This window comes from Scyliorhinus canicula, chromosome 5 (genome assembly GCF_902713615.1).
Source record: "Scyliorhinus canicula chromosome 5, sScyCan1.1, whole genome shotgun sequence".
Classification (NCBI taxonomy): domain Eukaryota; kingdom Metazoa; phylum Chordata; class Chondrichthyes; order Carcharhiniformes; family Scyliorhinidae; genus Scyliorhinus; species Scyliorhinus canicula.
In genome coordinates, this window is record NC_052150.1 from 123,095,765 (window position 1) to 123,112,595 (window position 16,831).

The 16,831-nt window shown below is 41.8% G+C and overlaps 1 protein-coding gene across 1 annotated transcript in view; it reads right to left on the reverse strand.

Moving 5' to 3' along the window:
• The window catches only part of vps50 (VPS50 EARP/GARPII complex subunit), a 234,499-nt gene that overhangs the window by 29,111 nt on the left and 188,557 nt on the right, over positions 1 to 16,831 (reverse strand). The window lies entirely within an intron of this gene.

Below are 16,831 nucleotides of genomic sequence, written 5' to 3' on the forward strand. Positions count from 1 at the left end.
TCTTTGAAAGTACTCCGCTGCTCCTCAACTGCCCTACCATAAAATATTTGTTTCCAGTCTACTTTAGCGAGGTCCTTCCTCATTCTATCGTAGTCCCCTTTGTTCAAGCATAGGACCCTGGTATTGGAATCTATCATCATACTCTCCATCTGTATACTAAAGTCAACCATGCTGTGATCACTCCTCCCAAGAGGATCCCTAACGATGAGGTCATTAATTATTCCTGCCTCATTGCCGAGGACCAGATCTAGGATAGCTTGCTCTCTCGTCGGTTCCTCAGGAGAGTGCAATGCTCCGGAGGGGCGGGGGAAGAGGGTTATATCTGGGCACTTTCGTGGCACCACCCAGGTAGTGCCTACTTGATGCCTTGGCAGTGCAGGGCAGGTACCTGGGTGAAATGGCTTTAAGAATAGCACTCCTGGGCAGCACAGTGGCGCAGTGGTTAGCACTGCTGACTCACGATGCCGATGTCCTAGGTTCAATCCCTGCCCTGGGTCAGAGTCCGTGTGGAGTTTGCACATTCTGCCCGTGTCTGCGTGGGTTTCGCCCCCACAACCCAAAAATGTGCAGGGTAGGTTGATTGGCCATGCTAAATTGCCCCTTAATTGGAAAAATGAATTGGGTACTCTAAATTTATTTTTTAAAAATAGCACTCCGGATCATCAAATGTTTAGGTTAGTGGTGAGGTGGGTGAATCAGAGACCACCCTACCAGTAATATGTTATGAAGCCCATGAATTTAGGTTATTTTTCCCCGAAGTGCCACATGATCAGGCAGAGACAGATGTAAGTGCCATCTGCGGCCTTTGCTGTTATCAGGGAAAGTCCCGGCCTTTAAACTAATAGAAAAATTCAAGGAAGGGAAGGAAAGTGGGATTTCCAGCAAAGAATTTGAGATGACATAGTACAGCATTGCACTAACAAGGGGGACAGCGATCCTGAAAGAAAACCGGAATATTTAGGAAATCTGATTATTGCAACTAAGTCCAAGCATCAACAAGGAAAAGTGTAGGATGTACTGTAGATAAGGTGACATTTGGTGTGAGATATTGAATACGGAGAAGGAATTCATGAGACCAGGTGATGGTAGGTTTCCTCCATTCTAGCCAAGCTCAATAGTGCTTTTCGGAATCAAGGCTGGAATCATGTATCAATAACTGAATCGTGGTTTTGTGCAATATCTAACTACAGCATTTCAAATATATTTGGTTGGGCCTGTTTGCAATGGATTGATGTTAAAAAGAGATTTCTTCTTCAAGCTTTTCTCCAACATGTATAACAAACTTTTGATGTAGTCTATAATATAAAATTCAAGTTTGGAAAAACAAACACGGTAGAATGTTTTCAAGTGGGCAGCCGACCAGCAAAGTGCACCAGCTGCTTATTCATCCTTCCGTGGAAAGCCAGTTCACTTTACCTCATCACATGCTGCCAATGAGCTGTGCCAAATGGCAGCCCAGTTCTGCTCGCCAGCTGTGGACAGGCACAATATCAAATGGCCCCGAGATAGATAGGATATACAGATCTGGAGAGAGGGACCAATCACTTCTGCGGTCTCCACAAATAATTTTAAACTTATTTTTTTGGTGCTGAACCAAAATTGGGTAGAGCGGCATGATGCTCCATCCAATTGTTTATCAAAATTGCATGAAACAAGGGCGGCATGATGGCACAGTGGTTAGCACTGCTGCCTCACAATCCCGGGTCACTGTCCGTGTGGAGTTTGCACATTCTCCCCCTGCCTGCTTGGGTCTCACCCCCACAACCCAAAAGAGGTGCAGGATAGGTGAATTGGCTGCTAAATTGCCCCTTAATTGGAAAAAACAATTGGGTACTCAATTTATTTAAAAAAATACTGCATGAGACAACACCAATCTTTACTTATATTGTGCCTTTTACAAAGTAAAAGATTCCAAGGTGCTATAGAAACATAACCAAACAAAACATGACAAAACACTTGAGGTAATATTGAGGCCTTTGAGGTTTTAAGAAGCATCTTTGAGGGAGGAAGGGAATTCCAGAGGTTAGTGCCAGAGATGCTGAAGCTATGTCTGTTAATCATGGAATTATTAAAATCAAGAATGTTCAAGGCGCCAGAATTTGAGGAGTATTGGTATTTCAGAGCGTTGTAGAGGTTGGGGAGGGCCTGGGCCTGATGGGATCTACCCCAGAATACTGAAGGAGGCAAGAGAGGAAATTGCTGAGGCCTTGACAGAAATCTTTGGATCCTCACTGTCTTCAGGTGATGTCCCGGAGGACTGGAAAATAGCCAATGTTGCTTCTTTTGTTTAAGAAGGGTAGCAAGGATAATCCAGGGAACTACAGGCCGGTGAGCCTTACGTCAGTGGTAGGGAAATTACTGGAGAGAATTCTTCGAGACAGGATCTACTCCCATTTGGAAGCAAATGGATGTATTAGCGAGAAGCAGCATGGTTTTGTGAAGGGGAGGTCGTGTCTCACTAAATTGATAGAGTTTTTCGAAGAGGTCACAAAGATGATTGATGCAGGTAGGGCAGTGGATGTCTTTATGGACTTCAGTAAGGCCTTTGACAAGGTTCCTCATGGTAGACTGGTACAAAAGGTGAAGTCACAGGTGATCAGGGGTGAGCTGGCAAGATGGATACAGAACTGGCTTGGTCATAGAAGGCAGAGAGTAGCAATGGACGGGTGCTTTTCTAATTGGAGGGCTGTGACTAGTTGTGTTCCGCAGGGATCAGTGCTGGGGCTTTGCTGTTCGTAGCATATATAAATGATTTGGAGGAAAATGTAACTGGTCTGATTAGTAAGTTTGCAGACGACACAAAGGTTTGTGGAATTGCGGATAGCGATGAGGACTGTTAGAGAACACAGCAGGATTTAGATTGTTTGGAGACTTGGGCGGAGAGATGGCAGATGGCGTTTAATCTGGACAAATATGAGGTAATGCATTTTAGAAGGTCTAATGCAGGTAAGGAATATACAGTGAATGGTAGAACCCTCAAGAGTATTGAAAGTCAGAGAGATCTAGGTGTACCAGTCCACAGGTCACTGAAAGGGGCAACACAGGTGTAGAAGGTAGTCAAGAAGGCATGTGGCATGCTTGCCTTCATTGGCCGGGGCATTGAGTATGAGAATTGGCAAGTCATGTTGCAGCTGTATAGAACCTTAGTTAGGCCACACTTGGAGTATAGTGCTCAATTCTAGTCGCTACACTACCAGAAGGATGTGGAGGCTTTAGAGAGGGTGCAGAAGAGATTTACCAGGATGTTGCCTGGTATGGGGGGCATTAGCTATGAGGAGCGGTTGAATAAACTCGGTTTGTTCTCACTGGAACGTAGGAGGTCGAGGGGCGACCTGATAGAGGTCTTATGAGGGGCATAGATAGAGTAGATAGTCAGAGGCTTTTCCCCAGGGTAGAGGGGTCAATTACTAGGCAGCGTAGGTTTAAGGTGCGACGGGCAAGGTTTAGAGGAGATGTACAAGGCAACTTTTTTTACACAGAGGGTAGTGGGTGCCTGGAACTCGCTGCCAGAGGAGGTGGTGGAAGCAGGGATGATAGTGACATTGAAGGGGGATCTTGACAAATACATGAATAGGATGGGAATAAAGAGATACCGACCTTGGAAGTGTAAAAGATTTTAGTTTAGAGGGGCAGCATGGTCGGCACAGGCTTGGGGGGGGGGGGGGGGGGGGGGGGGGGGGGGCGAAGGGCCTGTTCCTGTGCTGTACTTTTCTTTGTTATTTTGTTCTTTGAAAGTTGAATGCTATTATTTCCAATTGCATGCTTGAAATATCTTGCAAAATGCTATGAAGATATTTTTGAAACTTTCCACTCCAAAATAAGCAGAAACAGGTGCGTATAATTTTAAATATAAACCATGCTGTACAACTACACTGCCAAAAAGAGGAAACTTTAAACATTTTATACAAGATGAAATGGTGCTACTTCAGGCGACCAACAGCAAAGATGGAAAAGAAAAATTAATGACATACTGAAAGCATTTGCTGTGACATCCTTATTCAAAACTTTTAACAGATTTGCTTTTGTCTCGGCCCACAAGTAAATTCGAGCCCAGTGACTTTCTATTGGTCATGGAATAACTCACCACTTTTATTATCACTATCATCTGGTACTGAACTCATAGGAGAACATTTCTGGTTCAAAATAGCTGTAACTACCTCGGTCTCTGCTGATAATTTTTCTTCCAGTTTCACCACAAGTAGTTTTGAAAAAGAATCAACACACACCTGAATTGGAATTCTAGGCACAAAATACATCTTGATACCACATACTAAAAATAGATCTGATCCAACTGGAAAACACACTTCAGATGGTTGAGTAGCATGAACAGGGCGAGTGGAAACCAGGTTTATCTGGCCTAATTCTTCACTCATAATTAAATAGTTTTTATAGCCTTTGCTTGTTAACACCTATGACCAGAGAAAATTGTTCTCTATTTAAGGCTCACCAACAATGTTGGTCTTTGGATGGAATGAACACTAACATAATGCAGTCTATACACCAAGAGGTATCTTGAATTTGGTGGCGGTCACACAAGGGACTGTGTTCATTCTCTTAAAAAAGGTCTAAAATCAAGTGCTATATTATGTGCTAGAAACATCTTACAAAATGGTACGAAGCGATTTTGTGAAACTATTTTCCAAACTAAGTAGCAGCAGGTATATTTAATTTTAAATCCAAGTCATGCTATACAACTGTTCTATCCTAAAAATGCTTGGTTTCCTTTCTGTGGTCATTCATGTACTGACAGTGATTTAGTGGCTAACAAATGCCACCTGTCAGCTACATCTATTTCTAGTCTAAACAAAAGGGAAAACTCCTTCAACAGAAGCCCTCTTCTTTGACAGCAATGTTCATTTACTGGTGCAAATCTGTCAAACACAATTTTGAAATGATTTAAATGGAATGTTCCCCAGGCATATTCAAGAATATTAAAAAGCGAAGAGGATATAAACTTGCAGGGGTATGGAAGAAGAGTGGTGAATGAGATTTACAGCATTGCTCTGCCCTTTTTCTATACTGCAAGAACTCTATGCAATTCAAAATAAAACTTGTAAAAACAGACACACACACACACACACACACACACACAAGGGGTGGAATTTAATCAAAGTCTCGTCAACTGGCGGGAGAGCCAATGAGAACTCGATGTCACCTCTTTTGGAGAAGGCCCATCATATTAAGTGCTAATCAGACATTTAGGTGGCCATTGTTGGGTTTTTCCTGAGCTGAAGGACTCCAAATCCCACCCCCAAGAGCTGTCAGCCAATCAGAAGTTTGTACTCTCCATTCTATGGAATTCCATTGAAGGCAACCCATTGGGAGCTCAACTTGGGGTCAAATATGATACAGAGATTGCAAACAGTTTGGTTCTGCCTCAGCCAGTTGCCAGGGAAAGAGATGGAGCTAGTTGAGAGGGAACACAGTTTGTAATGTGGAGTCTTCCTTGAATTTAGTTGGAGCAAATTTATGCTCATCCAATAATGGATTTCAGGCAAGCAACCTCAGTTTAAAGACAGTGGAGGAATCAAGAGGAGTGGAGGAGAGGTAGAGCTGGGCATCTCCGCAACACATGTGAAAACTGACTTAGTGTTGGATGCTATTACTGTGAGGCAACATGGAGATGAAAAATAGTGGGGAGTCCAAGATTAGATCCTTGGGGAACACCTGAAGTAAAGTGTTGGAGCAGGAAGAGAAGCCACTGAAGGTAATCCTCTCTCTGCGATTGGATAGATAGGAATGAAACCAGGCGAACCAAGTCCTACTTGGCCAGACAGCAGTAGAAAGACGCTGAAGGTGACTGGAGGGCTTAGTCAGGTCGAGAAGACAGGTCACAAGCATAATTAAATAAAAATCAAAAGTATTGTAAATACTCAGAGGGTCTGGCAGCATCTGCAGAGCGAGAAATAGAATGAACAGAAACAGTGAGAGAGAATACTTGTGCGTGCAGCTTGTATGTGAGACAAAGTGAATGTAAGAGTGGATAGGAGAAGAAGATTGTTTTGCTGATTGAAACACCTACTGCAGCATTCCTTGTTACTCACATTATTCTCTACACAATATAAATAACTTTATTGTTATACGATGCCAACATTTTCTGACAATACAAGAACACTCTCAAATGAACTGCTTGCACGTTCAAGTATTAAAGCACAACTTTGCAGATATTTGAGGCAATTATTGGAAATCAGCACTTTGAAAAGACATCAAATCTATACCACCGTTCAGATGATCCAATTCTTTAGGGTGCAAGGTAGGCTGACTGATCCAGACTCCAGGAGTAGTATCGACAGAAGCTATAAATACTAATTAAAACCAATGAATCTGGGTATTTAATATAAATCAGATATTGCACCTTTCTCCCCCAAATTCACAATAAGTGATTTACTTTTATAATGAAATAGCCACCATTATGTCAGTTAACGCAACTTTGACGACAATTTCCAATGAGCAATGTCCCAGAAAGAGCAGTCAATCTGTTTGATCACGTCAGCTGAGTTGACTGTTACTAACTGCACTCTGTAAACTACCTGTTGTTCATTGAATGTCACAGGATCTTTAATGTCCAACTGAGCAGGCAGATGGAATATTGGCCTATTGGTAATATCTGCTCTGAATGACAGCATTTCCAAGCAACCAACACCATGCCCAACTGTCATGCCCAACCTAGGTTGTGTGTTCATGGGCTTGAACAAGCAACCTTCTGACAGAGGTGACAACATTATCACTGAACCAAGTTGACAGCCAAATTACTGATGGCAAAATATTAATGACCAACACGTAATATTCCTCCATCCAATATTCTAAATGAAGCATTATAACCAGTTTAAAATAAACTAGTTAATGCTTGCAGCAAAGAGCTGAATGTCACACTAATGATATTTATGGCAATTCAAAGTTTTCTCTTCACTGAAATTTTCATTTTCATATTTGTTCTAAATATTTGTAAATTTAAACTATAAATTTAACAAAATAATTGATCTTTGACCAGTTAATTTTGAGTGCACAAGAAAGGTGGTTGATCTAAATCTGCACAATAAACATATCTTGTGTAGTTTAACTCAGCAGAGAGCAATCACGGTAGCAATTATGAAGCAAACAATTATTTGATTGTCTATTTGAGCTCAATTACACATGGCTGCAGTGAATTGCTTGTTAGTTGAATAACAGATTCCTTGTCTTTCATTTTCCTGCTGCGTCAATGTGGTACCCTATTAAATAAACTGTTGCACGCATTAATTTGCATACTGAGTTCAGCTCCTTTAATTGCATTAGTTATTTTTTCATCATAAAGCATTTATGAAGATAATACCAGTAGGATTCATTTGTTCTTATTCCCATTAGTAGTTTTAAAGGGAGAATAGTGGGCTACGAAATACATGAGAAAAATGAACAGCCAGATAGATACCCATGCGTTAGTGCTTTGAGAGCCAGTGTGCTACATTGTGAGCCTAGTTTCATCAGACCTTCGTTTAGTGCCCCCGGCTAGTCGAGGATGAACAATGTAGAATTCAAGATGAATAATTTTGACTAATGTGGAGTAAGAACGACACCAAGTGTAAAAGAGATGAATATGAGAAAAGATTTGAGAAGGTTGTGCTTCAAAATTTTGAAAGAATGCACTCAAAAAGTGCAACCTGTTTAGTCTGATTAATTTCCCCATAAGGAGCAGGAACAGAAGTAGTCCACTCAGCCCATCGAATCTGCTCCGCCATTCAATGAGATCATGACTGATTAGTTATGACAATCTTAATCTTCACTTTCCCACTTTATCCCCATAACCCTCGATTCACTTACTAATTAAAAATCTGTCAATCTCAGCCTTGAACATAAATGACCCAGTCTCTACAGCTCTCTGCGGTAAAGAATTCCACAGATTCGCTACCCTCAGAAGAAATTCCTCCATCTAGGTCTTAAATGGCGACCGCTTACTCTGAGATTATGCCCTGTGGTCCTAGACTCTCCCACAAGAGGAAACATCATCTCAGCATACACCCTGTCAATCCTATATGTCTCATTCTTCTAAACTCCAATGAGTACAGATACAATCTACTCAACCTCTCATAAGAAAATCCCTTCATATCCCAATCTGCTACATATTGATCCAATTTTTGGATGAATAGAGTAGAGTTTGCCCTTGGTCAACAAGGTGGCCTCAATATGCAGGAAGCAAGGAGAACATGGAAACATATAAAAAAAGTGACATACAGTAAAGAGAAATTAAGGCATTCATTTTGAAGAATTACAAAGAAAATACAACAGAGGAGGACATTCAGTCCATATTGGTGTTTATGCTGTGCCTTCTGTCAACCTCTTCTACAACTCTGTTAACATAACCCTCTATTCCTTTCTCCTTCATATTCTATTTCCCCCCCAGATGCTGGAACTGTCATAACACCAGGGAAAGGCGTCAAATGAAATGTGAGGAATTACAGGCAACGGCAGTGATTGGAACCGTGGGATAGGAGTACAGGAGATCACGGGTATCACCTGCGAGAGTTCTGCCAAATACAGAAGCACTGCAACAACTCTGCTTAGCATTGAATTAGCAGATAAAGCACAGGCTCTTAGTTCTTTGAATTGTTAACTAATCGAACAGAGGAATTGCCTGACAAAGACAGAACCAGATAGTCTCACAAACTCTCCCACCATGATGTCTTGGGGCTGAGACAATTGGTTTCCAATGACCACAACCATCTTACTTATTGCTAGGTATGTTTTCAACTAGTGCATGGATCCCCACCTCCTCCACTGATTTCAATTTTGCTTGGTCTGTTTGTTGACACACTCAGTAAAATGCTGTCTTGATGTAAACGGAAGTCACTCTCAATTTCTGAAATTCAGCTTGTTTGTGCATGTTTGGATGAAGGTTGTAATGAGATCTGGAGCTGAGAGGCACTCAGCATTAGTGCGGAGTACGTGCTGCTCGATAACACTGCCAAAGGCATGAATTTGCTCTTGATGGAGGCTGGGTTGACTAAATTGGACTTGTTCTTTTTGTGGACAGCACATGTGGGCAGCTCTCCACACTATCCATTAAAACAAAACTAACTTCAAATCTTCTGGAATTGTTCTAGGATTTAGGGAATTTTAGAAAACCAGAAACATTGCATAGACTATCTCTCTATAGCTATCACTTTTAGAACCAGTAGGTACAAGGGATTTTTTAGTAATTTATTCACTTTTTCTCCAACATTTTGGTTGCCCTTTGCTGATTTCTAAAACTCTCCTAATCCTCAAACTTATTTCTGTGTTTTGCAACATGACAAGCCTTTTCTTTCAGCCTAATATTACTCGTAACTTTCTGAGATGGCTATTTTTTTCTAAGTTTGTGTTTTTTTAATGGAAAAACAGCATTTTTGTTGCCCATCCCTAATCGCCCTTGAGAAGGTGGTGGTGAGTTGCCTTCTTGAACCACTGCAGTCAAGGTGGTGTAGGTACTCTCACAGTGCTGTTTGGGAGGGAGTTCCAGAATTTTGACTCAGTGACAGTGAAGAAACGGCAATAAATTCTCAAGTCAGGATGACGAGTGGCTTGGAGGGGAACTTCCAGGTGGTGATGTCCCATGTGTTTGTTGCTCTTGTCCTTCTAGATGGTAGTGGTTGTGAATTTGGAAGGTGATGTCAAAGGAACCTTGGTGAGTTCCTGCAGTATATTTTTAGATGATACACATACTGCTGCCACTCCATCGATGATGCAGTGAGTGGATATTGAAGGTGGTGGATGGAGTGTCAATTGAGTAGGTTGCTTTGCCCTGAAAGGTATCAAGCATCTTCAGTGTTGTTAGAGCTGTACTTTCCAGGCAGGTAGGGTTCATCACCTCCTGACTTAAGGCTTGTTAATGGCAGACAGGCTTTGGGGTGTCAGTAGTGAGTTACTGTCTGCAGAATTCCTTGCTTCTGACTTGCTCTTGTAGCCACATATTTATATGGCTGGCCCAGTTCAGTTTCTGGTCAATAATAACCTCCAGAACTTGGACAGTGGGGGATTCAGAAATGGTAATACAATTGAATGTCTAGGCGAGGTGTCTGGATTCCCTCTTGCTGGAGATGCTCATTGCTTGACATCTGTGTAGTGCGAATATTACTTGCCACTTATCAGCCCATCCTGAATATTGTTTATGTCGTGCTGCATAAGGGACTGCTTCCGTATCTAAGGAGTTGTGAATGGTTCTGAATATTGTGCAATCATCGACCTTCTCCTGAACATATGATGGAGGGCAGGCCATTGATGGAGCAGCTAAAGATGGTTGGACCTTGACATTATTCTGAGGACCATCTGCAGCAATGCCCTGGGGTTGAGATGATTGCCCTACAATAAACACAACCATTTCCTTTGTGCTTGGTATGACTTCAACTAGTAGAAAGTTTCCCCCCAGTTCCCATTGACTCCAGTTTTGCTGGAGTACTTTTAAACCACACTCGATCAAATGCTGCCTTGATGTCGAGGGCAGTCACTCTCACCTCACACCTTGAGTTCAGCTCTTTTGTCCATACTTGGACTAAGGCTGTAATGAAGTCAAGAGCTGAGTGGCTCTTGATAGGAATGTCAGCCACCCTTTCCATGACTTTGCTGATGATTGAGAGTAGATTGATGGGGTGACAAATGGCCGGGTTGGATTTGCCCTACTTGTGTGAAGAGGGCATATCAGAGCAGCTATCCACATTGACAGGTGAACAGTTTTGTAGCTGTACTTAAATACCTTGGCTAAGGGCACAACTAGCTGTGGAGAACAAGTCTTCAGTACTATTGCTGGAATTTTGTTACAGCCCATTAGCCTTGCAACATCCAGTGCCTTAAGCCCTTTCTTGGTATCACATGGAGTGAATTGAATTGTCTGAAGGCTGGCATCTGTAGCTTGGTCGATTTCAGGTGATCAGTCCGATCTCATTCCTTTTTGTAGACTTTGTAGCAGCTTTATCAGCTATTTGCTTGCTCGGGTATTTAAGAATCAACCACATGGCCCTGGGTCCGGAGTCACATGTAGACCAGGCCAAATAAAAGCAGATTTCCTGCCGTAATGAGATTTGCTGCTACGTCGGGATTCAAACCCAAATCCTCTGCATTATTAGTCCGGAGACATTACAACTACGTCAGCACCTCCCCTAAGCTTCATCTTTGCACAACTCGATCTAAAATCACTTAATTCCAGTTGGTTTCAGAATTTCCAGAAAACTGTCAGAAAAGTATTCCACAAACCCATCTTCCAGACCACCTTTGCCAATTTGGTTTTTCCAGTCTATACAAAGATTAAGTTCTCACCGTTATGAAAAAATATGACACCACGTACGGTGGCCTTTTCTGATTTTTAAAAAATTTAGAATACCCAATTAATTTTTTCCAATTAAGGTGCAATTTCGCATTTCCAATCCACCTAGCCTCCACATCTTTGTGTTGTGGGGGCGAAACCCACACAAATATGGGGTGAATGTGCAAACTCCACACGAACAGTAACCCACAGACGGGATTGAACCTGGGACCTCGGTGCCCTGAGGCAGCAATGCTAACCACTGTGCAACCGGACGGCCCTGCTTTTTCTTATTTAGCTATTGTACTGATGGACGTACCACGTCTACCCCATGAAAAGACAACGCAAAACATATTACCCTCAAAGAGCATCCATGATGCTATAGGTTTATTCATGGCGTTCTCTGCAAGCCATATCTAATGGCAGTGTTTGCAGCTGCATATGTCTAATAGAGTGGTGTAACATGTAATATATTGTAAAATGTTTCAATTGAACACAATGACTCAACGCATTTAGCAACACGTTTAACTTTGTTCCCCAATAAATTAATTAGTCACTGCATTCTCAATGATGCTCCAGATCAGTAGTTGCATCAGAATCAGGAAAATTAAGAATTTTGTGTAAACGATAGTAATTTACAGATTTCAATGGAAGTTCGATTTAATAACAAATTTCAGTAAATATTTGCCTATATTCAAACTTTAAATAAATGTGCAAATAAAAAATTCTCAGGCTCCCAAATTCTACACATTTGATTGTGCCACAGAACATACACAGTAACTGAACTGCTTCAGTGATAATTACATTCACAAGGGCAGGCAGAAAATTAATGCAACATATGATTTTGTACATTTTTTTCTAATTCACCACCCGTTGTCCACTTTGTGGATTGCCCAATGCATTATATCACAAATCAATTTAAATAGTCTTGCTATTCACAGTTGTATTATATCCTGAATGTCGAGACTTATATTTTTCTTAAATTTCCAGTTTGCTTCTCACTTGAAGTCTATTTATCACGAGTGAATTTTTGGATTAAAGCGAAAAACAAAGCTTAACATGAGCTATATTTATATAAATGGGTACATTTGATTTTGTAAGATATATATTTCATTGCGTGAGCATTTCAAAGCGTTAATATATTTAAGCAGCTGTGCATAATTACATGCTGATTGACAATTATTTAAAAATAAGTAAAGATTTCCACATATATTTTTGGATCAGTAGAAAACTATTTACATTTAGAATTCCAAGAATATGATCTCTACTCATTAAAATAATTACATGCAACTTTTATTAATGCTGTGATTGCTATACTGCCAAAATGTTGTAGAGTAAAAAATGCAGACTTTACTTATTCCATTTTGTTTTACAGATTAAAGACTGCATGAACCTCTTACTTAGTGGAAGGAAATGAAAAAGGATTATCCAAAAAACAAATTCAGAAAGACAAAGTTAATTATTCTCCACAGCTGCTTTTTTAAGTGAACATTATTTTTCTTCTGAAAGCACTGCAAATCTACAGACATCAAAGGCAAATGGTAGAGTTGGCATAAATGTTATGGGCCAGGGTTTAGAGAACTCCAAAGTGTATCATGGAGGTCACCTGACCCACAACTTTTAATAGATTGTGGTATGGGGAGCACACGGCCCACTCTACAGGAGTGGTAGAGCAGAATTGGGAAAGCAAAACAATGTTTATTCTATGAACTCAAGTTAACCTTTTTAAAACATACCTTGAGCATCTTAGCAACCATTAATTCAAATACAACCCCCAAAGAATACAACACTAAATAATCCTTTAAGCTTTCCTTTTAACATCCATACGACTTAAAAACACCTTTTAACAGAAGCACATTAGGTTTACATTCACTACTGAGAACATTTATAATTCTGAACTCACCAAATGATCAAGAGATAGTCTTTTGATGGCAGCGAGAACAGCAGTACACCTGCTTGGTCTGGCTTCAGCTCCAACAACTCCAGCTCCAACTGAAAACAAAACTAAAACACACCCTGCAGCCTGCTCAAAAACGAAAGTAAAAAGCTGACAGACAGCCCAGCTCCTCTCTGACATCAATCAGTAGTAAAGACCCATTTCTTAAAGATACTCTCACTAGAGATATTTATATACACACCCATTCATAAACACCGATTTCTTAAAGGTACTCTCACATGGCAAAGAATCCATTGAAAAAGTACTTTTGTGCTACCAAGGGCCATTGCTATAGCAGTGCAATTAAACACAAAATTAAGTCTCATCACAAAATAGTCACTAGGTAAGCCTAACATATAAGCTTTAATGGATGCTTGAGCTTTTGATGAGAATTCTGGTATAGAATGGAGATAAAAGGTTTTTCAAATTTAAAAGATGAACACTTTACAGAAAACGAACAGCAAATGTTCGCAAATATTGATAAAAATGAAATATTCCACTACATTTGTTAATGGCATACTGCAATGCAATAAAAGGTTGTGGTTTATTTCTAAATATCAAATACTCTCAATAATAAATGGTCATTTATTAATAATCAAGAATAATTTATAGAACTGGTTAATTAAAGTGACCTGATGATTCAAATCTTTTCAGCATGTAATTCCCATTTAGAATACCATATACAGTCCTCATTCAAACTTTCTTCAGGCAAAATTGACTTTGGGTTATCAAAAATAGACCGTCTTGGGGAATATGGTTTCCATGCAGACACCTGAAGGATTTTGCAGTCATGCTGTTACACATTTTCTATTGCTAGTCTTTGAAATTACATTGCTACAGCAGGTTACTTTAATCTGAAGCAAGCTGATTATGCAAAATTCCCTACCCCCTCAATTAGTTACAGCATCTAAATGAATGATGGGAGGAGAAACGTTAACAGTCCAAAGCTTCGTTCTTCAGGAGGGACCCCAAAAGGCGAGCTTAGGGACCTCCTCCAGAGTCCTCATGCAAGGACTGCACGGGAATTGCCAGGAAGTTCAAATTTCCAATGAGCATTTAAATGCCTGAGGAAGCATCTGATACTCCGATTTCAATCAGAGACTTTGAATGGTTCAGACTCTCTCAGCAGAAGAATTACCCAAGTAAAGTTAGAGAATTAAAACTACCTCTCACTCCTGGATAACTGTACTACTGACCCTGACAACCCCCAAACTACTCCTTCACCATCCTCGACACCCTAACTTCCCTCCCAATTCCAGCCCCTCCAACAACCCCGATAACCCTTTTGCCCACCCTCCAATTGCCCCAACTACCCTCCAGGAAACCTCCCGATTCCCCGACCAGCCCCATTTGATCCAAACACAAATGGATCATGAAACAGCCAAAAAAGAACCCAACTGGAATTAAACAAAGAATGCACTACAAATAGCAAAGGTATTGCAGAATGCATCGGATGACATAAAACTCAGAATGAGAACACTACTACATCTCCCATCAGATCCCGGGACCATCCAAGCATCCGCTAACCGAGGAAGCAAAGGAAACGCAACAGTCTGCAGGTGAGACTAAAAAAACGCGGCTTCAAGTCTCCTCTCCCCAGCACACTCCTGGCAACGTCCAAGCAATCGAAAACAAGTTGGACAAGCTTAATGCTAGACCTGGAATACCTGACTGTGAAGTGCCGCCCATACTACCTTCCACAAGAGTTCACTTTTGCTATCATCACGGCGGTCTACATCCCACCCCAGGTGGAAGTGAAGAAGATGCTTGATGCTGTGTACACCGCTATAAATAACAGTGAAACAGAATTCCCGGAGGCCTTGTTCATTGTGGCCGGGGACTTCAACCAGGCCAACCTTAGGAGCGTACTGCCAAAATTCCACCAATACATCTCCTGTCCCACCAGGGTGCCAACATCCTCGACCACTGCTACACAAACATCAAGGGCGCCTACCGATCCATCCCCTGACCACACCGGAAAAATCGGACAGAATATGGTGTTCCTTCTCCCAGCATACAAGCAGAAACTTGGGGAGAATCCCATTAAGAAGGTCGTCCAAGGCAACAGAAGAGCTCCTACGAGACTGCTTGGAGTCAGTAGGCCATATTCAGCGGCCAATCTAAACGAGTATGCCACGACTGTCACAGACTTCATCAGCAAATGCGTAGAAGATTGCGTGCCAAAGAAGGTGGTGCGTACATTCCCCCACCGGAAACTATGGTTTAATCAGGAGATTCACTCCCTGCTGAAGGCCAGGTCTGAGGCGTTCAAGACAGGAGACCCTGACATATACAAGAAATCCAGGCACGACCTCCGCAAAGCTACCAGGGATGCCAAAAGCCAATACCAGACTAAGCTAGAGTCACAGACTAACAACATGAACTCTTGTCGGTTGTGGGAAGGCTTAAACAACATAACGGGCTACATGGCAAAGCCGAGTGGAATCTCTGGCAGCAGCGCACCCCTCCCCGATCCCCGATGAACTCAATGCATTCTATGCTCGGTTCGAGGAGGAAACCATCAAACTGCTGTCCACTGCCCCAGGAGCCCCAGACACACCATACCCACCGTCACAGCTTCCAAAGGCAGATTGGCCTTATTGAAAGTGAACCCTCAGAATGCAATGGGTCATGATGAAGTCTCTGGTTGTGAACTCAGACTTTGCGCGGACCTACTGGCGGGTGTGCTCGTGGACATCTTCAACCTCTCCCTACTCCATTTCGAGGTTCCCCCCTGCTTGAAGACCACCCTCATGCCGTGCCAAAGAAGAACCAGGCAACATGCCCGGTGGCCTTGACGTCTATCATTATGAAGTGCTTCGAGAGATTCGTCATAAGACACATCAACTCAATACTTCCAGAATGCCTATGATCCACAGTAATTCGCATACTGCCACAACCGGTCCACAGCAGAATACATCTCCCTGGCCCTACACTTATCACTGGAGCATCTCAACACTAAGGACAGCCATGTCAGATTCCTATTAATTGACTACAGTGCCAGCTTCAACACCATAAGCCCAGTCAAGCTCATATCAAAACCCCAAAATCTAGGACCTGGCTCCTCTGTCTGCAACTGGATCCTCAACTTCCTGACCTATAGACCATAATCAGTAAGGATAAACAACACGTCCTCCATGATAGCTCTCAATACCGAGGCCCCACAAGGCTGCATACTTAGCCCCCTACTATACTCCTATACACGGACAACTGTGTGGCAGAATTTGGCTCCAACTCCATCTGCAAGTTGCTGATGACACAACCGTAGTGGGTCGGATTTCGAACAACGATGAGTCAGGGTACAAGAGGGAGATAGAGAACCTAGTGGTTTGGTGTAATGACAACTATCTCTCTCCCGACATCAACAAAATTAAGGAGCTGGTCATTGACTTCAGGAAGTGAAGTATTGTACACACCCCTGTCTGCATCAATGGTGCCAAGGTGGAGATGGTTGACAGCTTTAAATTCCAAGGTCTGCCAATCACCAACAATCTGTCCTGGTCCAACCATGTCAACGCTACAACCAAAAAAGCACAACACCACCTATACTCCCTCAGGAAACTAAAGAAATTTGGCACGTCTACATTGATTCTTAACAATTTTTACAGATGCATAACAGAAAGCATTCTATCTGGCTGCATGACAGC